Source organism: Malania oleifera, chromosome 5, assembly GCF_029873635.1.
Source record: "Malania oleifera isolate guangnan ecotype guangnan chromosome 5, ASM2987363v1, whole genome shotgun sequence".
Lineage (NCBI taxonomy): Eukaryota > Viridiplantae > Streptophyta > Magnoliopsida > Santalales > Ximeniaceae > Malania > Malania oleifera.
The window spans coordinates 99,240,998-99,267,467 of record NC_080421.1 but is presented as its reverse complement, the minus strand read 5'-3'; the positions used below and the strand labels follow the sequence as shown (position 1 = coordinate 99,267,467).

Genomic DNA, 26,470 nt, shown 5'->3' with positions numbered 1-26,470 from the left:
GATCAACGTTGTCCCTGGAGGTAAATCTATATCAAAATTTACCTCACAATCGGGAGGCAACCCAGGTAGCTCTTTTGGAAAAATATCTGGAAATTCCCTTACCAATGGTGTATAGTCAAGTTTTGATTCATTTCTGACACCTCCTTTATAAAATCCATAAACCCCTGACTTCCGTCTAGGAGCAGTTTGCTCGCCTGTATGGCTGACACTAACTGTGATGAAGCATGTACACGTAAACCCACAAATCTAAATTCTTACTCGCCAGGGGTTCTAAAAATTACTTCTTTCTAATAACAATTAATATTGGCGTGATTAACTGCTAACTAATATATAGTTGGTATTACATCAAACCCACACATATCTAATACAATCTGGTCAGCTGGTAACACTCACCCCTGAATTTCTATTGGATAACCCCTGAGCACTCTTTGACAACGCACCACTGACCCTGATGGCGTAGATACAGACAATTCCACATCTAAATACTGGGTCTCATTTCCTGACAATTTGGCATAGGTCACAAAGACAAAGGAATGAGTGGCACCTAAATCGAATAAAACAATAACTTGATAACCTCCCCGATAGGGTCTAGGAGATGGGACCTGGATCAGCTGTCCTGGGCATGCTCGTGCCATATGGCCGGGTCTCCCACAACGATAGCAAACATCTCTTCCTGCCCGGAACTCCCCCAAATGTCGTCTCCCGCACATCTGACATATTGGGAAGGTTTGCATACTCTGATTCTCACAAGGTCCTGCCATTTACCTCTAATCTCCCCTATCACGGCCTCCTCTCCATGGCCCCTGACTGGCCCCTACCTGAAAACTCTGAGGCATGGGCCTCTTTCTCTAACTCTGAGCTGCAATACCTCTCTGTATGCCACTCTCAATAATGGCAGCCCTATCTACGACCTCTGCAAATGTCTATGCCTAAAAACCAATCACCTACTCAAACAAGTTCTGCCTCAGACCTTCTTCAAACTTTCTTACCTTTTTCTCTTCGTTTGGTGCCAAATGCAAGGTAAATCATGACAACTCAATAAATCGAACTTCGTACTGAGATACTATCATCTGCCTCTGAACTAGGTGCATAAACTCTACTGCCTTCGCGCTCCGAACGATAGTAGGGAAGTATTACTCGAAGAACAACTCCTTAAATCGATCCCATGTCACCGGCATTGGATTCGGCCTCTTCTTTTCAATCAGTCACGCTGATCTTCACCAACTTTTTGCCTCTTCTATCAGTTTAAACGCTGCAAATACCACCTTCTGTTTGTCTGTACATGGAAGCACTGTCAGTGTCTCCTCAATGTCCTAGACCCAATTTTCAGCCATAATCAGATCAGCTCCTCCAGCAAAATATGGGGGCTTCATCTACATAAACTGCTCGATTGTGTAGCTACGCTCCCTTGAGCTCCTGGTCATCTCAGCCATCACCTGCTGGGTGACACTGCGCAATACTGCATTAGTATCTCCACCTCTCATACTAGAGGGTCCTGGTTTGTCTCCCTTAGCGTTTGTACCACTACTTCTTGGGTCAATCCTGAAAAAAAAAAAGAACACACTTTAAAGATCTCATCCCCAATGCAAAACTATTCTATCTCATTCAACTGAAATACTATATCCACATTTAACTACCCTCCCTAATCTTAATTCAAAATCCAATTCTGCAATTTAAACACATGACCCGACAATAGTTTATTATGACTTTCCTGAAATTGTCACCCTAGGAAAGACATAGAAACCACCACGAAAATCCTGTACCCAGACCATAGAACAAAACCTCAATCATTTTTTATCCTCTGGTATTACTTCCGCTGCACTCTAAAGTCTACAGAACCTAGCAACCTAGGCTCTGACACCAAACTGTAACGACCTGATTTAATAATTTTTTTTTCTTACATATAAACTGTGAAATTTCATTACTCTAGTACCTATTATTATAAGTCAACCGACATCTCGGTCCAGATAGGACCCATGAAAACTGTGCTACAACAAACAACCTAAGCAGCGAGAAACTATATACATAAAAGCATATATATACAATGCCAGAATGTCAGAATATTCCCTAAGCTATACATACACGACTATTCCCAAAAATACCTCCAACTGAACTATGGTCAAACAACAATAATCTCCCCAAAAATACTCACCCTCAGATAGGGCAATACTGTAGCCCCCTCTATTTGCGAGCCTGTTCTAGCCGCCTAGTTGGATCACCTGAAAAATATTAAATCACTAGGATGAGACAACGCTCAGTAAGACGAAATGTGTTATCGCTAGTGTGTGGCAAATGAGTTATATATTTATAATAATTTGATTTAGGGATATCATAGATAACCAAATCTAAAAGAAACATGTATAAATATTGTACAGTATAGGTCACACCTATGTTACTTAACATAACTGTATTTATAAATTTTCTATTCATAATACTTCTATTATTCATAGTTACGTCTACTATTTCTGTAAATTTGAGTATACGTATAATAACCGAGAAAACTTCCCTGGATGGATAATGGCATGTCATGATTTAACCCCTCATGACAGGGTTGTGCGGCTCGTAAGGGGGGACTTATCCTAGCTGGTTGACTAGGGTAAGTCAACTAAACTTTGATAGTCAGATTGGCCTTCTCAACCCTTATCTAAAGGGGAGCCTGTCCACAACATAGGAACGATCGACTACTGAATACCACATACTATCTGAGTAATGTGGTTGCACTCTGAACTGAATATAGCTATGGTACCATACTCTATAAACTGATTTGTATTGGTCCATCAGTATCTGATACTATATAATACATTTCTATATAAAGTCTATATTTTTACCATGATTCTGTATTAACTGTATTAACCATGACGCTGTAGTAAACTATATTATTGTATGTCATGGTTTCTATAAAACTGTGTAATGATGGTACTATGAAAAACTATAAAAACATCTTCCTGTATGTATATATTGTAAATCATGATCCTGAAAATAGTGTAAAAGCATCTTTCTGTGTATATACTGTAAATCATGATTCTATCATTACGATATAACCTTAACTTGTAATAAAACTGTATAAACTGTATATCATGATACTGTAGAAACTATATAATCGTAATTCTGTAAAAAGCTATGTAAAACTCTGTACTATATCAATATTCTCATGCCACACAACTAAAATTTATCAAACATAATTTATAAAACCATGTAAATTTTTGCTCTAAAAACTCATGAACACATACTATATTTTATTGGTAAAAATCTCTACTTTACCTAACATAACATATTTCCCTTACTTGATTACTGGAAAACCCCTAAAATGACTGGTCCTATAGCCGCAGGGTTCCCCACTCAACATCCTGAAAATAACATCTCTCAAAATAAAACTTTAGTATTTTTTTGACTACTACATTTTCTATAACTATAAGTAAGCTAAATACTGAATAAAAAATCTTAACCTGAATTTAGGATGAAATTCAAGATAGCCCCACCAGCGATCCACTCTAGTAGACTTGAAGAGAACTTTCACAGGAATGTCGTGGTGGCCTCTAATAGTCGAATCGGCGAGAAACCGGCCCGAAATCTTAAAAAGAAGGGGGAAGGGACGAAAACCTAATGAGAGAGAGTTTCTGTGCAATTTTGCTGAAAGAAATCTAATTTTAGTATACTTATACATTGGCCTTCGTTAACGAGACACGTCACTTCATCGACGAGGTCAAGAAGGGAGTTCGTCGACAAACTCATAATTTTCGTCGATGAATTTTAGGCCCTAAAAAAGTCCTTTAGGTATCTCCTCGTCGACGGGACACGTGTCCCCGTTGATGAGCCCAGTAAGCCTGTTCGTCGACGAGACCCTGGTGAATTTCTATTTTGATTTCTTTTCCTCTCCTCCTCCTATTATTTAATTAATATAGTTCACCAGGTCTCTACAAAATTACCTGAAGGTGTGAAACCCATTGGTTACAAATGGATATTTAAGACCAAGAGGGATTCAAGGGGTAATATTGAGAGATATAAGGCATGTTTAGTTGCTAAGGGATTCACTCAGAAGGAAGGCATTGATTATAAAGAGACTTTTTCTCTGATTTCATTGAAACACTCTTTCAAGATTATAATGGCATCGGTGGCTCATTTGGGATGGATGTAAAGACAGCGTTTCTCAATGGTGACATTGATGAAACGATTTATCTGGTGCATCCTAAAAATTTTATTTCTAGAAATCTAGAAAATGTAGTCGGCAAATTAAAGAAATCCATCTATGGGTTCAAGCAGGCTTCTTGTCAATGGTATCACAAGTTTCATCAAGTAATCATCTCGTATGATTTTAAGGTAAATTCGGTTTATGATTGTGTATACCATAAGGTCAGTGGGAGTAAGGTTATATTCCTGGTTTTGTATGTCAATGACATATTGCTGGCAAGTCGTGATATAGGCTTATTGCACGAAACTAAGAGATTTCTGACCAAAAATTTTGCGATGAAAGATCTTGGGGATGCCTCTTTTGTATGGGAATTCAGATACATCGAGATCGCTCTCAAGGTATACTTGGGTTATCACAAAAGAGTTATATCGAAAGGGTACTTGGTAGATTTGGCATGAAAGACTGTGACCCATGAGATGCACCCATAGCTAAGGGAGAAAGGTTTAGTCTCAGTCAATGCCCCAAGACTAAGGTTGAAAAGAAGGAAATGCAGAAGATTCCTTATGTGTCAGCTGTGGGGAGTCTTATGTATGCTTAGGTATGTTCGCTTCTGGATTTGGCGTACATAGTTGGAATTTTAGGCAAATATTTAAGTAACCCAGGATTGGATCATTGGAAGGCAGCCAAAAGGGTTATGAGGTATCTTTAAAGAATAAATACTACATGCTCACATACAGGAAATCATTTAAACTTGAGATCATTGGGTATTCTGATTCTGATTTTGCTGGATGCCAAGACAGCAAGTGTAAGAACCTGATCTGTGAGATCTGGAATAAATAAATAAGGAAAGGATAAAATAGTAAATTAAATAGGCTCCGTCGATGAAACCAGAGTTTATCGATGAAGGCCCTTTTGTTGTTCGATGACGAAATACAAAGGCTCGTCGATGAGGAGAAGCCGAGAGATTTCGGAAAATTCAAAAATTTCAAGCTCGACGACGAGGCCACCGCTACGTTGACAAACTGTCTACGTTGACTCGTTGACGAAAACGCCACCTCGTCGCTGAGATTGGCTGAGTCAAAGGTGTTATAAATATCTCTCTTGTTGCTTAGAAGCTAAGATATCAAAATTCTCTCTCTCTAAGAACTCGAACTCCACTCTCTTTCTCTAGATTTCTTTGCCATACATTGTTAGAATTGACGATTGGACATTACTACAAGGATTAAGGAAGGATTCTCTTTGAGATTTGTGAAACAGATCTTCCTTTCGAGTGTTTTTGAGATTTGACCCAAAATCGAGGCAAGGCTCGGTTTTCATTTCCGTCTTGGTAGTTCTATAGAGAATGGAATTGTAAGTATGTTTTGTACTATGATTTATAGGTTTTGGGAACTTGGTTCACTATTTAGGAGCTGTAGATTTTAGGTTTGAATTTTTGGGGAAATGTAAGGGGATTCTGTTTATATCGGTTATTTTCGAAATCAGATTCGGTAGAACTGTGGTTCACAGTCCTGTGTGTGTTTTGACTACTAATTTGGGGAAATCTAACAGGTGGAAATTACGATATTTTCATGTTACAGTTTTGAGAAAAAGGGGGCATTAGGTTGCATCTTTGGTTTCGTTGAAAAATCGTGGATATATTATGTTATATATATGTGTTATGGAGATGACCATGCCTTGACTTGTTTAAACTATTTTTTTTGTAAAATCATGATTTTGAGATTACCAAATGAGTGTGGAATGACTTGTTATATGAATATGCATGAGTTGTGATTTGCTGAAATAAGACATAGGAACGAGATTCTGAATTGTTTCAGGTTGTGAAAGAGTGTCCAACTCTATATCCGAGGGTGTGAAATACCACTTTCCAGTGGCAAGAGTGTCCAGCTCTATATCCGAGGGCATGAAATATCGCCTTTTACCGACTGATCACCGAAGGGTGTGGATCCACTAGTTGTACCGGTACAATGCCATGGGAGCCTAGGGCTATGCCATGTGCCAGGGACATCGTGTAATGAGGGCCGGCTTCGGGCCAAAGGGTGTGACGACACTGGGTTACTTGATCATGTGTGTGTGGGTGTGATGAGAACTATACTGGAACTGTTTTGTGAAAATACTGGAATTGTATTGAACTGTGTATGTTTTATGTCATGATAACACTCATATGCCACACACCGATATAACCTGATTCTTCCTTACTGAGAGGTGTCTCACCCCTATCATACGTACATGTTTTTAGGTCTTTCGAGTAATCGGTACTAGCATCCTTGTGTTGGGAGCATAGTTGTCGGTGTACTACGTGAAGTACTTGTGTAAGTACTGGGACTATATTGGGTGGTTTTTTTGGGTTTTGGTTGGCACCAGGGTTTTTGTTTTGTATTACTGAGCTTAGACTCTATTTGTATAGACTCTAGTATGGTACCATGTGTGTATAGAATGAACTATTCCGCTGCGTATATGTTGTGTATGTGAATGTGTATACGGTGTACGGGAACCCCACGGGGTTGGACCCTCATTCATTATTGTATCATTGATGTTTTGTATGATATAGGTACAGGTTAGGTTACTAATTTACCCCTGGGTCCCACTACCGGGTTCAGGGCGTGACAGCAAGAGATCCTCTTCGGGCTATATCTATCTGTTGACTAGAGGTGCTATTTCCTGGAAGAGTGTTATGCAGACTCTCATCGCTCCTTCGACCATGGTAGCATAATTTATAGCATGCTATGAGGCATCTAATCAAGGAATTTGGTTGCGGAATTTTGTCACAAGGCTACATATCTTGGACGGGGTTGAAAAACCACTTAAGATCTATCGTGACAATAAGTTAGCGGTGTTGTATTCAAACAACAACAGAAGCTCCACCAAGTCAAAGCATATTGACATCAAGTTTCTAGTAGTTAAGAAAAGGGTTCAGAGTCGTCAAGTGTCGATATAACATATTGGAACAAACTCCATGATTGTAGATCCACTCACCAAGGGTTTACTGCCCAAGGTGTTTCATGAGCACACTGCTCGTATGGGTGTCATCTTGTTTGACGATCTTACGGTTTAGTGGGAGTTTGTATTTGTTTTTTATGTTCCTTCTTGCAGACATTTGTTTTGGATTAATTTTTGCAGAAATAAAGTAATAAAGGAATGCATTTTTTATGTATTTGTGACTCTGAATGTTATCTTCCTTTTGGAAGTGCTAAGGACTAAGGAACTAAGGTTGATCTCATAAGGAATAAGGCAGGACCAGTTGGGATATGCATGTTAAGGTTAAGGAGCATGCATATCACCATGATACACATTCATACTCGATCTATGCCATTAAGTATATTAGTGTGGTGACCATTGATGGGTTTAGTTACAAATATGAGAGTAACGAAAGCTGCTTTGATCCCATGCTAGTATATGAGATGAATAAGATTGAATTAAGGAGATATTGTAAGGATAATAGCCATATTGTGCACACTTAAGGTTTAGGTAATATAATTGTTTTCGATATTTATGTGTCGTTCAAGTGGGGATTGTTAGGAAATTTTAATTTCTTATTGTGGGCTCACATATTTAAGAACAATTATTTTACTGGACTATTTTAAGATCTATTGGATATGAGTTTTGTAATATGTAGAAACTCAATACTAAGTTAATTTAGGACTGATGGGCTTTCTAAACTTAACTTAGTATATATATATATAAAAAGATAATAGGGTTATGGTTCCAAGTCAAATCAGAAATAGTTTTCACATTCTTTCTTTTCCCCATCTAAAGAAGAACACAAGTGAGACATTTAAGAATTTGACTGTGGAAGATAAAAAACTCTCTACTAAAGTCTATTGGACAATCAAATCAAACACATCTGTGGATCCACATATGGATCCAAGTATTTATTCCACTATATAATGATCTTGGGTTATTAGATTTTATGGATTGCAGTTATTTCCAACACCCCCTCCACTTCCTCTCGGTCCGTGGCAATTTATAGGCCTAATGGGGAGTTTAACAGCTAACGTCCGGGGGATAGAACACTGATCGGCGTGCTTCTCCTCGGCCAACCTAATTTCACGTTATGAGTAGTTTTAAACAATGAGAGAAAGGAGGGGTTGGGCCATCAATTTTAAGGGTCCAGTAGCAACAAAGGTGCTCTGGTAAGGCTGCGTTGGTTTGCCCGCCGGTAAATTTAGGTAGTTGGAGAATACGCAGGCGGGGGGAAGAGGACATGAGAAAGACGATGGGGAGGCCAAACTACGTCGTTCGAGTCTCCCTCCCCATTATTACTTTTTTAAAAGTATTGTTTCTGTGGGCAGGCACTGGGTAATTTTTTTAATTTACTTTTGCCTTCTTAAATTTCTTTTTTGAAGATTCATTTTTCTTTTTATAAAAATTGCTTTCCTCTTAAAAAAATTTTGGAAAAAAAATTTATTTTCCTCTTTATTAAAGAATTTCTTTCATAACTCTTCTTCAAAATTATTATATATATTTATTATTTTTTTAATTGGTTTGAAAATTTTCTCTTTTTTTTGTTTTATTTTGTTTAATTATTTTAAAAACACCCTTCTTCCAGTTGGTTTTTTGTAGAAAGACAAAATGGATGTCAACATTCATGTCAAATCTCACGTAATTTTTTAAATTATTTTTTAGTATTCTCAATATTTAATGTTTAAAAAAAAAAAAACACACTCTCTCTCCTTTCTCCCTTCCCTTCTATTTTTCATGCTTAAAACAATATCCAATAACAACCCTTCCACAAGTTTTCTCATCTTGCATGAGATCTTTTTATTTTCTTTTATTTTTCACTTGTATCGATTTAAGTATAGATATTCTTTTACTGATGGTCATTCGAGTTTTCCCTACGAGTATGACATAGTACTTTAATGTGTAGCCATCATACAAAAAAGGTTGTTCACAAATATATATAATATGGATTCTTGCATTGCAGTGTAGTTGGACTATCAAAAACCCTAACCATAAAGTGCTTGGTACTGATGGGCTAATTCAAAAGATAATTTTGGGTAACACTACTGCACTCAAACTTTGGCACGTGTACTTAAGCCTACATATTATCTAACATCTCCTCAACTTCGTTTCTTTTATTTATTTATCTTTCTTTTTTCACAGCTTCTCAAAATATAAGGTTCAAGGCACACATGTTAGCATTTGAGTGGGATAAGATCATTGCTTAACATGTTTAGATGGTAGTCCAAGAGTACTACTCGAAATTTTGTAGTAATTCAAATCCTTCACGTAAAATTAGAATACTCCCTATTTTCAACACCTTCTTTTACCATTAGCATGTTCTTATTAATTTTAGTTGTCTATCATAAGAGATTGGAACAACTGCTTCAAATACAATATTAGGAGTATCATTTGTGATATCTTAATATCTACAATTTTACTAAATAGCAATTTTGCACATGCAAAAATGTCCAGTCGTGCTACAAATGTAATATTAGAAGTATTGCTTATGGTATCTCAGTATTTGTGATCTTATTTGCTAAAATGACAATTGACACATATTATTTCCTACAGATATTTATAACCTTGTTGTGTAAAATGAGATAAGCATTGAAAGTGAATACTTGAGTTAGTATATATATCATGAGCCATATGAAAATGGATGCAATAGTCCTTCTTTATCTTCCAAAATTTTCTATGATAAATTGGATAGGTCACTATTATAGGACTAAATGCCTATATATTTATTTTAAAAAATTACTATTTATTATAAGTGTCGCGATGTCCCAGGAGCGAGGGTCCCCCGGGGTGGGCGAAATAAAAATTATAAGTTTATTTTCGTGAAAAATGGATGTAGGAGTCATCACTAACCTTTTGGAGTGTGGTTAAAACACGTGATTACTACCCAATTAAGGGTAGAAATGGTTTGTGTTACCATGATCGGGATCGGGAGTTCAATTATGTGAGGGGAAGTTACTAGCACCCCTTACACATATGAACGGTACCTAATTAATTGAAGATTATCCCTAAATTAAATTTATTAGCCTTTTGTTTTACTCCCTTTGAACAATTTACAAAACACCAATAAATCACACAAGTATTCACATAGTATACTTACAATAATATATCCCTTAGAACTAGGGCACGTGAAGCTTAAAAAGCTCATGCCCCATTTTAAAATCATAGGGACCAAAAATTGAGAAAATATTTTACAAAAATAACTCCTAGATTGGTTTCAAAAAGGTTATAGAATTTTCCTACATATTAAGAAATATTTTCAAAATTTGCTTGGAGGTTTTTGGGAATCATTCGGGATGAAAAGCATGCAAAAACAATTTTATAACCTCAAAAATAATTTTTTGATTTCTTTTTTTGTGATTTTCCTAATTTTTTTGTGATTTTCTCCTATTTTTCCTGAATTTTTAATCAAATAAATAATGTAATACAAAAGTAAATTACAAAAATAAAAGAAACCGGTTCAGAGAGGCTAACCGATTCACATAGAACCAGACTGGGTCAAAGGTTAGAGGAAACAGGCCAGATCAACGAACCGGGAATATATATGTATTAAAAGCAGGGGCTGGGCTGGTGACATCACCGTGTTGTCACATGGCCACATGTCGGCAGCTGAATGGAAAGAAATATACGGGTGTGGATTGGTGACGTGGCATGATCCACGCCATTTCGAGGAAACACAAAGCGGACGGTTGGGGATTGGTGCACACGATTCAGTGACGTGGCACGATCTCGGCCATTGCAAAGAAACACAAGGCAAATAGATGGGGATTGGTGCACGTAGATTAGTGACGTGGCACGATCTCGGCCATTGCAAAGGACACAAATCAGACGGTGGTGGAGATACCACGTATTAGTATGAGTGTGCGGAGGAGGGCGAGCCACGTGTTGCTTTCCACTGGTCCCGAAGTCAAACATATGAAAGCCCTATTTTTTTCTTTCATTCATTTTTTCATTCCATTTTCTCTCCCATTTGCAGAGGCTCTCTCTCTCTTCTCCTTCTCTATCAACGATTCACTCTAAAACCCTAATCTCCTATTCCCTGAACCCCTCTCCGCTCTCTCTCTCTCTCTCTCTCTCTCTCTCTCTCTCTCTCTCTCTCTCTCTCTCCCTCTGAAATTCTCTGCTCTATCTCTCTTTACACACACACACACACACACACACACACACACACACACAGAAACTCTCTATTCTCTCTCTGATCCTCTAAACAATCTCCCTCAACTGAGTTCTATTTTTTGGAGAACCAAGAAACCAGAGATTGTCCTAAATAGTGACAAGTGCCGCTAGTACTCTTCCTATCAACCTTACTACCGGCAAAGTCAGCATTAGTATAACTAACAATCTCAAATGTCGTATGCTTAGTGTACTGTAAGCCTAATTTTATAGTTCCAACTAGGTACCTAAGAATTCTTTTGACTGCTAATAGATGAGACTCTTTAGGAGCAACCTAAAACCTAACACATATACACACACTAAACATGATATCAGGACGACTAGCAGTAAGGTATACGAGGCTACCTATCATGTCATGATATAGTTTCACATCAACTGGGATGCCTTACTCATCTTTATCAAGTTTTGTGGAAGAACTCATAGGGGTACCAAGAATTTTACCATATTCCATATTAAATTTCTTGAGCAAGTCCCTAACATATTTAGGCATATAAAAGTCTCATGTTTAGCCTGTTTGATTTGAAGTCCTAAGAAGAAATTCAGTTCACCGATCATGCTCATTTCAAATTCACTTTGCATGCATTTGGAAAACTTATTACACAAATCATCATTAGTTGCTTCAAAAAGAATATCATCAACATAAATTTGAATAAGGAGCATATAATCATTTTTAGATTTGATGAAACATGTAGTGTCAATTTTGCCCTGGATAAACCCATTTTCTAATAGAAAATCACTAAGTCTCTCATACCAAGCTCTATAGGAGCTTGTTTCAATCCGTACAAGGCTTTGGACAACCAGTATACATGATCAGGATATTTATGATTTTCAAAATTGGGAGGTTGTTCTATATACACTTCTTCATTTATATAGCCATTTAAGAAGACGCTTTTAACATCCATTTGATACAATTTAAAGTTCTTAAAAGCGGCATAAGCGAGCAACACACGAATGACTTCCTTCTAGCTACGGGAGCATAGGTTTCTTCAAAATCTATCCCTTATTCTTGATTATATCCCTAGGCAACTAATCTAGGTTTGTTTCTAGTAACTACCCCATTTTCATCCTTTTTATTTCTATAAACCCATTTAGTTCCAATAATAGTATGATCATCGGGCCTAAGAACTAGAGTCCAGACTTTACTTCTTTCAAATTGGTTAAGCTCTTCCTGCATAGACATAACCCAAGATTCATCTTCTATGGCTTTCTTAATATTTTTGGGCTCCTCCTAAGATAAGAATGAAAAATGGCTAACTAGGTTTCTTAAGGAGGATCAGGTGGCTACATCGTGTGAAGGTTCACCTATAATTTGATTTAAAGGATGGTTCCTAATGAATTTCCAGTCCCTAGGCTATTCATGAACCTCACTTTCAACCTTATTTTCTTCAATTGATTTATCATTGATTTCTGAATTTTTGTCCACATTATTTTCAATAGATAGCTTATTCAGTCCCCTTCTAATATCAATATCAATATCAATATCATCTTCATCATTTCTTTTAGAAAATGGATTAGATTCATCAAACACAACATGAATAGATTCATAACAGTTAATGTTCTTTTATAAAAGCTCTATATGCTTTACTATTAAGTGAATAACCTAGGAAAACACATTCATCAGATTTGGAGTCAAATTTCCCTAGGTGCTCATTATCTCTAAGTACAAAACATTTACAACCAAAAACATGAAAATAAGAAATGTTAGGTCTATGGTTGTTCCACAATTCATATGGAGTCTTATTAAGTGAGGGCCTGATTAATACTCTATTCATTACATAACAAGCAGTGTTCACTGCTTCGGCCTAGAAGTATTTGGGTAACTTATGTTCGTTTAGCATTGTCCTACCCATTTCTTGCAAGGACCTATTCTTTCTTTCTACAACTCCATTTTGTTGTGGGGTCCTAGGTACAGAAAAATTATGGAAAATGCCCTCTAGATCACAATAGTTTTCTATACTATCATTTTTTAATTCAGTTCCCTTATCACTTCTTATGTGTGTGATTTTGTAACCTTTTTCATTCTGAATTCTTCTACACAACCTAGTGAATTGTTCACAAGATTCATCTTTATAAGAAAGAAATAGCATTCATGTGAACCTAAAATAATCATCCACAATAATAAAAGCATACAATTTTCCACCTAGACTTTGAACTTGATTAGGACCAAATAAATCTAAGTGTAACATTTCAAGTGCTCTAGTGGTGGATATGAATTTCTTTTTCTTAAAACTTGATTTAGTTTGCTTACCCATTTGACATGCATCACATATTTTATCTTTTACAAAATGTGTTTTTGGTGAGCCTTTGACTAAATCCTTTTTCATAAGTTTTGACAAAAGGTCCATACTAACATGTCCTAAATGTCCATGCCACAACCAACTAACTTCGTTTATTGCAGAAAAACATGTAACTTGTCGAGAGGTTAAATTATCAAAGCTAGTTATACACACATTTTCAAGATGTTCAGCAGTAAAAAGTACTTTGTTATCAGATTTACTCTCAACAATGCATTTATCATTTTCAAAAAATACTTTATATCCTTTATCACACAATTGGCTAATACTAATTATGTTTCAAGTTATCAACAAGCAATACATTATCAATAACGAGAGAAGGTTCCTTACCAACCTTACCTACGCCGATGATTTTCCCTTTTGCGTTGTCCCCAAATGTCGCAAATCCTCCTTCATTGGGAGTGATGGATGCAAACTTGGTATTGTCGCTGGTCATATGCCATGAGCAGCCGTTATCCAAGTACCATTTGTCCTTGGAGGATGACAACCTTAAGCATACCTGCAAAAATATCTAAGTAACTGACGCTGGTCCCCAAATTATGTTGGGTCCAAAGGGGTAGTTCCTAATTCACCTTTGACTCTCCACACCTTTTGAATTTTTACATGCTTGTTTCTAAATGGACAATTAAATTGAATGTGACCAATCTGCTTACATTTAAAACATATCAATCAACACCGAGGATCTTTAAAAGGAATTTGGGAATTTGATTTTCGAGTAAAATGTCCCAAGTAAAGATTAGGTAGTCTCACATTTTCAATATTATTAAATTCGAGACCTTCTTCACTAAGAGAGTTTCTTTGGGCCCCAAGGAGTTTTTCAAACTTGCGTTGGCTCTTAGTAAATTTATAAATGATTTTGGAACTATCCTCTAATTTTCTTTCAAGTTCAGCCATTTTCACATTCTTTTCTTCTTGCCAAGCAGAATGAACATATTTTCCCATTTCAATAAGTTTTGAATGATTTTCACATTTCTTTTTCAAAAAATCATTTTCCTTAGTCATTTTATCTAGCAATTTTGACACACGAATATATTTATATTGCAATTCTTTATAAGTAGGCATGCTATCATAATCACGATCATCATCATTAGAATAATATGAAGATAAGGAGCAGGAAGACAATACCTTATCACCATGTGCCATTAAGCATAGGTCAGCAACCTCTGAATCACTACTACTTTGTTTATCCCACGAGGTGCCTGCATTCACGGCTTTCTTATTTTTCATAGACTCCTTCTTTAGCAATGAGCGGTTGGGTTTGATGTGCCTGACCTTGTTACAATTATAACACGTGGGAGCATTTGATTTTCTTTTCTTTTACTGTATTCTCCCTTCTCAGATATTACTGAATCTCTGAACTTTCTATATGGTCTGCTGTTCTTTTTAAAGAACCTGCTGAACTTCTTAGTAAGCATAAGCATAGTCATGTCATCTCCAGATTCAGGTTCATTGCACTCGCTAGAAGTATTAGTAGACATTTTTAAGGCAGTCACTTTCTTCATTCTATTGTGCTTATTTAGTCTCTCATTAATAGCTAACTCATAGGTGATAAGTGAACTTATCAGTTCATCTAGCGACATAGCCTTAAGGTCGTTAACCTCAAATATGGCCGTAGCCTTTGCTTCCTAAACAAGAGGCAAACCCCTAAGGATTTTTTTGATCATTTCATACGTGGGATATGTCTTACCTAATGCATGTAGTGAATTAATAATGTGTGTGAATCTAGTGTACATGCTCTGAATGGACTCGCCAATGTTCATCCTAAATGCTACTCACTGGTCAACATATCAATCCTACTGTCCTTCACATCTCTAGTACCCTCATAGGTGACTTCTAACTTATCCCATATTTTTTAAGCAGAAGAGCATGTCATAACTCTATTAAATTCATTAACATCAAAACCACAATAAAGATTATTCATGGCATTAGCATTTATACTAAGAACTTTCATATCATCATCAGTATACTCCTCTTTAGTCTTAGGAACTCTAGTTTCACCTTCAATTTTCATGGGAACGTAGTCTCCCTTAGAGACAACTCTCCACACCTTCTAGTCAATGTTCTGAAGGTAAATACTCATCCTTTGTTTCCAGAAGGTGTAATTGACATCACTGAAAATAGGAGGACGTGTGGAAGAGGGTCCCTCAGGGAAAGGGGTTATTGTGTTATGAGTCATCTAGATCTTTTGCAGAAAAACGGTTAAGTCTAAGCTACTAGGCTTTAATACCAATTGTTGGTTTTACTGTAATCCCAATAGGGGGGTAAATTGGTATTTTAAAATTTCTCTTTCCTAGGTCAAATATCCAGCACTAGTATTACACAACCCTAGGGTCAATTTAAAGAAAAAAATTAAATGAATCAATAAATGTAGATGAAATTAAATTGTGTAAATAAATTGCTCAAGCATGCACAGTAAATCAAATAAGACATCAGATATGTTATTGAGGTTTGAAAAATGTGCTTACATCCCTGCCTTGGCTCACAAGCACAAGGATTCCACTACGACTCACTGAAAGGGTGGAGCGATACCTAATACAATCAGGTCAATTAACAGGGCTGACCTCAACCTATACAATCATTCCGAGCTAAATTATCACCCCTTCAGGCCACGCCTAAAATACAATAGATTCACAATAAAATTTGTGTACAAAATATATGCTTCTTAAGCAAACATATTTGTATTAATATAATCAACACACTACAGTATGATAGGATATGATAAGCTTAGTGTAGTATGAATATCTACGCTCAAATATAATGCTAATATATCAATCAAAATGTGAGAGTGTATGTGTTAGGATCTTTGTGTCAAAATAATAATATCAAACACAAGATGCAACAACAAAGATCTTCATAACTCAAGCAAATATCTTAAAAATATTTTTCTCAAAAATAAGCACAAGAGATATTTGAAATCGGTTTGTAAAAATTATTTTACAAACAAAATGCAATACAAGCTTTTGAGTATTGCTATGATGATGCAAAACTCACAAGCTCTAAGAAGTTTTCCCAAGGAAAACTTATTGACAAAGCCTCCAAGAAAAACTCTAAGCTTACTCTCAAATAAAAATGAATCTCAATCAAACAGAGCAAATGAGAGTGTAAGCCTCATAGGATAATCACAAGAACACTCTTACTAAACAATTTTTGCAATGAGGATGAGAAAGAATAGAAAAGGAGAGCTTGAGTATGAGAAATAGGGTTTTTGAATTTTAGAGAGAATTTGCTAATTGTATTTGCTAATTGGCTGCCAATCCATGCAAATGAGGGGGTATATATAGACACCCCAAGAATTAAAATCATTTGGGACCTATCTGGTATTTTTGGAAAAGTTTAAGTAAGGTTAATAAAAATTAACCTTATTTTAAAATCGGTAAAATTTGAGCAACCTGAGAGGTCAATCAACCATTTTTAAGGTTCGGTCAACCGGGTTGTTCAATTCGGTCGACTAGGGTGTATTTGAACTGAGGAGATGGTCGAACAAACTTGAGGTGATTTCAGAACCTCTGAAGTTCGGTCGACTAGGCTAAGGATGGTGGACCAACTGGTCAAACCATTGACCCTGGAGAGGTTCAATCCACCGAAGTGCTCTGTGTCTTGGGGTTCGATTGACCAAACACACCAACTTGGTGCAATTTAATTTTATTCTTCTAATGAAGTCAGCCTTATTCACATGATAATTAAATCTAAGATTATGGGAGACTTTTCATGCAATATTTTGGGTCCTATGGTTAGTCTAAGGTCTTTGAGCTTATCTATCCTATCATGCATGCAATGCATTAATTATCACAGACCATTATTATTTAAATATTATAGACCCTTAATAAAATGGAATATAAACTACAACAAGAACTTTGGGTCTTTATTTTCTTTCAACTTCATGTACACCATATGATACGTCCAATTTGCACACAAACTCACCAGATATTAAATACTAAAGTATTTGTCATAATCAAAATGGGATATGACCTACAAGGTCAACAAGTCCAATTTTTAGTAGCCGATCAATGGTGGAAACTATGCTCAAAGTTGGTGTAACACCCCAAACCCTTAAACCCGGGTCTGGTGCATTATACCTAATTAAATCCCTGATAATCCATAATCAACATATACGCAGTAGAAAACATAACTATAATCTTCTAACTATATAATACCAGAGTTTACTATCCCTATCTACTAACCATAATAAACTAGTCATCCACCTGTATTCAAATATATAATGGGTGAAGAGTTTGCATTCATTTCATTTGTTTCATAACTTTAACATTCCATTTCATTTCACTTTAAGTGAGTCTTTCCCATTTTACATTGTTCACATTTCATATTTCATTTTCGTTTCATTCGTTTCCATTTTCATTTCATTTCATTACATACCCAGCATTTTTCAGCTGTTTATCCAGTATCTTTCAGCTATTTTACCTAACATTTTTTAGTTGTCATACATTTACACAGTATCTTTCAACTGTTTTACCCAACATCTTTCAGCTGTTTTACCCAGCATTTTTAAGCTGTCATACATTTACCCAACATCTTTCAGTTGTTTTACCCATCATATTTCAACTGTTTACATTGTTGCATTAACACACACAAGTAGCATTGTCACGACCTGCTTAATTTCCACATATATTTTTTTCCATATTACAAAATCACAAAACTCAACTCAGCAGATCATAATCCACCTGAACCCGTGGGTACCAGAGATGCATTAGAACACATAACAGAAGCCTAAGCAGCAGGAAACATACAATCACAATATTATAAATACGAAAACATCTATCACATTATCATAAATATCAGAGTCACTATATCCACTATATTTTAGTATATACATCCCAAAAATAAGACCTAGGGACATTTCCCACAAAATCCAACTGTCTCTACTAAAACTTACCCTTCAAAGAGGGTAGATAAACACCACTAGATCAGCGGGGCTTTTCCCACTCTCCTATCAAGGGCTCTTGAAAAGTTTATAAAATTTTAGGGTGAGACACCTCTCAGTAAGGGAAATAAACTAATACTAGTGTGTGGCAACATGAGTATTCCATGTTATACATATACCATACAGAACATGTTCAGTAACTGTTATGTCAAATTTGGGAAAACATATATATCATCGAAAACATGGCAGAATATACTGCATTTTCATAAACATATTTCATCTCGTATAATAATAATACAAAAACATTCCTGGTAGGTTAGCTGGCTGTTGTTATGTATTACCCCCACATGACTGGGTTGTGTGGCCCAAAGGCCGAACCTGATAATGGTTAGCCGACCACCGCCAAGTCAAAAGTACAGTCTGTAAGTCTGATGGATCTACCAGACCTAGTCCGTACACCAGGGGCGCCCACACACTTCTTAAAAACCACATCGACCATCCAATCTCACACCACTCCGTACAGCGGCGTTAACACAAATATCATGATCATGATGACCATGGACACATAGCAATAGTACTGTGCAAGTGCTAGCCTCGACCAAACCAACCAGGTTCTGATATCATATAACATATACTGAAACTGTGATACATGTATATTTCATATCATTAATTATCAAATCAATCATATCATTTTGCATATATACGTATATCATGAAAATCATCGGCCCGTACGCTGGTATTACACATCTTACCATAGCTCGGCCTGTATGCCGACAAATCATATCATAGCACAGCCCGTACGCTGGAAAATCACATCCATAGCTCGGCCCGTATACCAGAAAATCATATACATAGATTAGCCCATACGCTAGCAAATCACATCCATAGCACGACCCGTACGCTGGCAAAATATATCCATAACTCAGCCCGTATACTGGCAAATCATGCACATAGCACGGCCCGTATGCAGGCCAAACATATAAGAATCTCGGCCTGTACGCCGGTTTTCCATTATAAAAATCTGTATCATTAACACATTCCCAGAAAATAGTATTTCATAACAATTTCTACTCATGCCACACCGATAGGTTTTCCGCATATTTAACACACCATCATTTTTAACAGTTTTTTCCCAAATATAAATCATATATAAATATGTTTACTTTCTAGAAATCAAATGCTATAACAATTTACATATTTTTCATAAAATACTAGCTTAGTTTATCCTCTTACTTGATTCCTGAAAAGCCCCTAAGAAAATCTATCTCGCACCCGCTGGGTTCCCAACTCAACACCCTGAAAACAGCATTCCCCAGAACTAAAGTTCAGTATTTCTAAATGTATAACACTTCCTACAACTGTCAAATAACCAAATACTGAGTAGAAAGTCTTACCCTAAATTGGGATGGTTTCCAACTTAGCTCCACCGACGATCCGCTCCAGCAGATTTGCAAAGAACTTTCCCAGGAGTGTCGTGGTGGCTTCAGATTGCCGAACCGGCGGAAATCCAACCCAAAATCTTAGTGAGAAGGAGGAGAAACTGCATGAGGAGAGAGAGAGAGATTTGATGGAAGAAAAATGGCTGAAAATTCACGTTTAACCCTATTCATACTATGGGATTCGTCGACGAGCCACGTCACCTCGTCGATGAGTCTTGTAGGAAGTTCGTCAACGAACTTCAACCCTCGTTGACAAATTTCAAGTTTACACAAATCCTCTCTCGGCATCTTCTCGTCGACGAGCTCCTCTTATACCCTCGTCGACAAGTCCCCTGTGTTCGTCGACGAGGAGCAGAAAAATTCCTCGGGATTATGCCATCCAAAATGCAATGTCATCGATGAACGCGAATTGCCTCCTTCTATTCCTGTTTCCATTTCCCTTTCTTTTATTATTTAAATACCATTATTCTTCGGGTCGTTACAAATATAGTTCATATCATATTTCATTCTCAATGTATTACTTACTTAACCTGCATCTCATACATTTAACATATATTTCCACACAGCATTCCTATTTACTCATGCCACACAATTTAGCAATAAAATTCATACACTGCCTGTAAAATAAGTCAACCGACATTTAATGTTTATATACTGAAAATGCCTTTCATTTCTTACATAATTACCCTAAAAATATTTTTTCACTTTCATCAGTTCATTTTCACATATATGTATCTAATAAACAGCCCTAAATTCGAAAAAAAAAAAACATAATTTAAACAATTGACATTTTAAACCCATACCGAAACATATACACGTACATATAACAAAATTTATTTTTCATTAAATTCATAACAAATCTAATTTAATATATATTTTTCCCCTTACCTAGTTTCTTGAACTACGCCAACAGGGACTTTGAAAAATACCTATGGCGCTTACCCGAACCCTGAATAAAAAATCCTAATTTTATTAAATTAACCCCAAATAAAATATTATTTTAATACTTCCTAGGCCCTTAAATATCAAATAAATAATTATACCTTTAAATATAGTCAAATTACCGAATTTCGCAAATCCCACTCTCGCTTTGGAGTGGGGCCTAAAAAACCCTAATTGGAAATTTACACATGTCAAAATGACGATAATGACTAGGACCCTATGGTGGTGCCTGATCGTCGATTCAACAGTAGATTTAACGAGAAATTAGGAAATTAGGAAAAAATTGCCTTACCCCAGGAATGGTGCCTACATTGCTCCCACGATAAATTCGCTCTAGTAGAAATGTTGGTGGCGGACCTAAGAATCCAACGACACCTGCTCTAGCATAATTCAACAATAGTTTACCAGTAAAGGCCCCCAAGAATAGGGAAATCTACCCGCCCATACAAGTAGTTTTCCTCTGCCCTAGCACGTTATGCAGCCTATTGCTACACCTGATATAACCAGTGCACTCACCTTTCTCAGCAAGCCCTCAGGGCGAAGAATTTGTCTCACCCAAACATAATATGTTCTACAAGCATAGATACTTCTAGTATCATAATACATTGTTCTCTCTGTCATTACTCAACCATTCACATATGTTCATGTTCATAACTTTAACATTCCATTTTATTTCACTTTAAGTGACTTTTTCCAATTTTACATTGTTTACATTTCACATTTCATTTTCATTTTATTCATTTCCATTTTCATTTCATTTCATCACATAACCAGCATCTTTCAACTGTTTTACCCAGCATCTTTCAGTTGTTTTACCCAACATTTTTCAATTGTCATACATTTACCCAACATCTTTCAATAGTTTTACCCAACATCTTTCAATAGTTTTACCCAACATCTTTCAACTGTTTTACCTAACATATTTGAGCTATTTACATTGTTGCATTAACGCACACAAGCAGCATAGTCCATATCATATTTCATTCTCAATGTATTACTTACTTAACCTGCATCTCATACATTTAGCATATATTTCCACACAACATTCCTATTTACTCATGCCACACAATTTAGTAATAAAAATCATACACTTCCTGCAAAATAAGTCAACCAACATTTAATGTTTATATATTGAAAATGCCTTTTATTTCTTACATAATTACCCTAAAAATATTTTTCCACTTTCACTAGTTCATTTTTGCATATACGTATCTAATAAACAGTCCTAAATTTGAAAAAAAAAAACCATAATTTAAACAGTTGACATTTTAAACCCATACCGAAACATATACACGTACATATAACACAATTTATTTTTCATTAAATTCATAAAAAATATGATCTAATATATATTTTTCCCCTTATTTTGTTTCTTGAACTACGCCAACAAGGACTCTGAAAAATACCTGCGGCGCTCACCTATATCCTGAATCAAAAATCCTAATTCGATTAAATTAACCCTAAATAAAATATTATTTTAATACTTCCTAGGCCCTTAAATACCAAAAAAATAATTATACCCCTAAATATAGCCAAATTACCAAATTTCCAAAATTTCACTCTTGCTTTGGAGTGGGGCCTAAAAAACCCTAATTGGAAATTTACTCATGTCAAAATGATGACGATTATAACTAGGACCCCATGGTGGTGCCTGATCGTCGATTCAACAGCAGATTTAACGAGAAATTAAGAAATTAGGGGAAAGTTGCCTTACCCCACGAATGGTGCCTACGCCCCTCCCACGACAAATCCGCTCTAGTAAAAATGTCGGTGGCGGAGTTAAGAATCCAACGACACCTTCCGTTTATCGATCGACGCTCGTTAGGCCGATGAAATTAAGGAGAGAGAGAGAGGCGGAGACTGAGACGATGGAGAGATAGAGAGAGAATAAAGAGAGTTGGCACAGGAGAAAGTTAAGAAGCTTTCTTAAGTTTCTTCTTTGTTTTTTTTTTTTTTCTTTTTACTTACTTATCATATGATAATAATAATATTATATATATATATATATATCATATTATTTATTCAACAAATAAAATATAACAATACTTAATTAATTAATTGATTAATAATATTAAATTTTAATTTAATTTAATTTTTTTTCCTTTTATTTGTTTATTTAATTAATTGATTTAATAATGTTTAATTAATTAACTAATCAATAATTACTTTTAATTTTAATTTTTTTAATTAATAAATTTTTTTCCGAGTTATTACAGTTGGGTTGATCAACCGAGCTATGGTCAACATTTTGACTCCAGGCAAATAGTAGTTTGGTCGACTATTGGATTATAAAATAGGAATGGTCGATCGACCGAGGGCATTAAATTTTACTATTTTGCCCTTAACTTGATTCAAAAAATCCAACGTCGGTCAATTGAAGTCTTTGTCAAGTTCATTAGTCCCTAAGGTCTGTTTAAAGTTATTATTGAGTTTTCATCCACATCATGCATGCAATGCATTATTATAGACCAAATGGAAAACAAAATGCAATTACAAATAAAAATATATATGTCTTCTTTTCCTATTTGCTCATTTGTCTTCATGAAATGTACCAGTAGTATGTGCTCTTTTAAGTTCTTCTGACTTCCATTTCCCTTTGTCTTATGTGCATGCCAAAATAAAATTCTATACAAGCACTTAACGAACATATAAGACACTTGTGCTTTGTCAGCATCAAAATAGGGATCAGACTCAAAAAGTCAAGACTAGGGTTTCCTGATTCAAAGGTTTAGGGTTCAAGGATGAGTTTGAGTACTCATCCAAACCTGGTGAGTGGCAACAGGGTTGACTCACAAGAGTCAACTTGTGGGGCTGTGTGGACTCGGGGGTACCTTAAGTGAGCCTGGTGGGTCTAACGTGTATTGGGCTTGACACGTGTGGGCTCGATTAAGAGTCTGCAGGCTTCATTTTCTTTAAAATAGACTTCGACTTTAAAATGGTTTTCTGGGCTTGGGTTTTTCAAAAGGAATTTGGGCTTAGGGGGTTTAAAACAACTGAAAATGGGCTTGGGTTATTTTTAAAACAGTTTTGGGCTAAGTTCCTTATGGGCTTGGGGCTTGTTTTAAATGAAGTTGGGCCTGGTCTTTTAGAGAAAGTGCTTGGACTAGGGTTTTCTTTTAAAAGGTTTTTGGTCTTTTCAAAACAAATAGGCACGGGGGATAAAGAAGGTGTTTGGGCTTGGGTAATTTAAAACTAGTCATGGGCCTCGGGCTTTATAAAAAAAAAAAAAAAGGTAGTGGGCCTGAGTTTAGAAATGCTTGATGGGCTTGAGTTATCTTTGAAGCAAATAGGCTTTGGGGATTTAAAAACATCAGGTGGGCCTTGGGGGTTTGAGTGAGTTGGACTGATAGTATCTGATCTCTAATCCAGGTTCAGTTTAGGGCATTTGGTTCGGGGTTTGGTCAATGCTGAGGGCTTTGGTTTCAGTTTAGGTTCGGGGTAGTGTTTGGTTTGGGAGTCTTGGCCCAAGTTTTAGTTCAGGCTCGGGGAGTTGGTTTGGGGTCCAAAGCTAGGCTCTAGGTTATAGTTCAGGTTCATACTAAGATCCGAGTCCTTGCTACCAACATATGCACCAACATATTACTAAGGCAGATTAGAATGGGGGAGGGAAGCCAATCTTACCTATAATCTCTAACTCCTTCGGTCTTCTCTTCTTTCTTTTTGAGTCTGTTCTCGAATAGATCTTAGTGTCAGTCTGGATTCTAAATGTGGTTCCTAGGCTTTGAGTGGCCAGTTCCAGCTTTCTGGAGTCTTGTAAGTTCGTTGCAACTTTTTCTGTCAGTTGGAACACTTCTTCTCAATTTTCTCAATTTTGTCTCAATTGCTTAATCACCTGATAATTCCTCTCTTCTCTCTGTGTTGCCTTCCTATCCACCTTTTTGCTAATTGCTCTCTTCTCTGATTGCTCCCCCCTCTGTGTTGATCTAATTGCTCTCCTATCCTCTGTCCATTGCCCCCCTTTCTGTCTATAAGAGACTCCCTATTTATAGGGAGTCTAGGCAAGGTCTTTGGTGCTCGATTGCTTTCTCTCTCAGCAGAAATATGTTCCAACCAGAAATTTGTTTCCTTATTCCCGGCCAGCGAGTGGAGGGAATATCAGTTTGCAATTTCTCTCTCATACGCACATGTTTTTTGCGTTTTCATTTAACAACTTCTGATTTTTTTGATTTTTCTTTCAAGTGAGCAGGGGACCTTTGAGATGATTTGGATTATGCCAGCAAGCTCAACTGAAGATTTGGATTTGATTTTTTCTTGTATTTTCCTTGTATTTCCTGTATTTTCTTTGTATTTCTCTTGTATGTATTTTTGTAATTTCCTATTTTGCACATTTTTTCTATATTTCCCTTTGTGTAGTTGTATTGTACTTCATGTATTCTGTACCTCAGCTTCTCCCTGTATTCCATACCTAGGGCATGTGCCCTCCCTTTAATAAAACATATTATTTCATGCATGTCCAGGCTTTCCCTTATGTATGAAACAAGTAGGAATTAAAAGGTTCAGTTAACCAATTAATTTTAACCACACAAATGATTTTTAATCATTCTTAACCTCATTTAAATTTTCATGAAATAAATGGTTGGGAATAATTATGAAGATGGTCAACTAAATCAATTGCAACCCGGTTAGCTTGGAAAATTACAGTCAATTAATCGTAAATGGTCTCAACTTTCAAAAATCTAAATTAAGTTGATTCAGAATCCATGTTCCATAATTAAAATGAGCTGATAAAAATTAGGGTGTCTACAATAAGTAGAAGTAACTAAATATTACTTATTTTATAAATGCTTAACTAGTATTAATATTTATTCAACTAATAAATCCAAACAAACTTTTAAAGATCTATATTTAGTTTAGAAATATAGATTTCAAACCTTATATTTATATTTGATTAGATTTAAATAAAATTTATATAATTTTATATCACATCTTATTCAAATTCACACAGATTCAAATTCAAAATCTCTTCAAAATATAAAATTATTTAATTTATTGCTTAATATTAAACTTTATTAAATTTATTATTTGTAAGAAAATGATTTAAAAATACTCTAAGAAGATTTTACTTATAACCTATGAAATTCCTAGTAAAGCCACGCCTAGCTTACATGTTAATAAAAATTTAGTGGATATGCTATTTATTTATTTAACCAATGATGGGAGAAGCATCAGCGCATCTGGTGTAGTGGTATCATAGTACCCTCCCACGGTACTGACCGGGGTTCGATTCCCCGGATGCGCATGACCGTTTCAACCCACAGCTTTTTTGAATTTTAACCAATAAGTATACCATTTTAATTTAAATTATATAAAGCTCATGCCATGGAACTTTTTTTTTTTGCTAAAATGATACACATCCAAGTCTTGTAGGTTTGCAAGTTTTAATAAAACCTAACAAGTTGATATTACAAGTTTTGCAAAGGGAACTCAAAACTTGCAGTTTTAAATGGGAAAAATAAGTTTGAATCGGGATTCGGTTCTTTGAACGCGCATGATTATTTAATAATTTCATTTTATTTTTTTCCCTCTCTCCTTTTGTGAGTTTTTTTTTTCCAATATTAATATTATTTTAATAAAAATTGCAAAAATAAAAAAAAAATTCGATTTGAACTTTTTCCCCCATAATGCGCATTCAAATCCTTTTGTGAGCCTTTTTATTTTT

At 35.9% G+C, this 26,470-nt stretch overlaps 1 non-coding gene across 1 annotated transcript; it reads left to right on the top strand.

Annotated features, from left to right (window-relative positions):
• The first annotated feature begins 25,979 nt into the window (after positions 1-25,979).
• Positions 25,980-26,050, top strand: TRNAG-CCC (transfer RNA glycine (anticodon CCC)). The gene has a single exon. It is a non-coding gene; the product is annotated as a tRNA-Gly (tRNA).
• Positions 26,051-26,470: the final 420 nt, after the last annotated feature.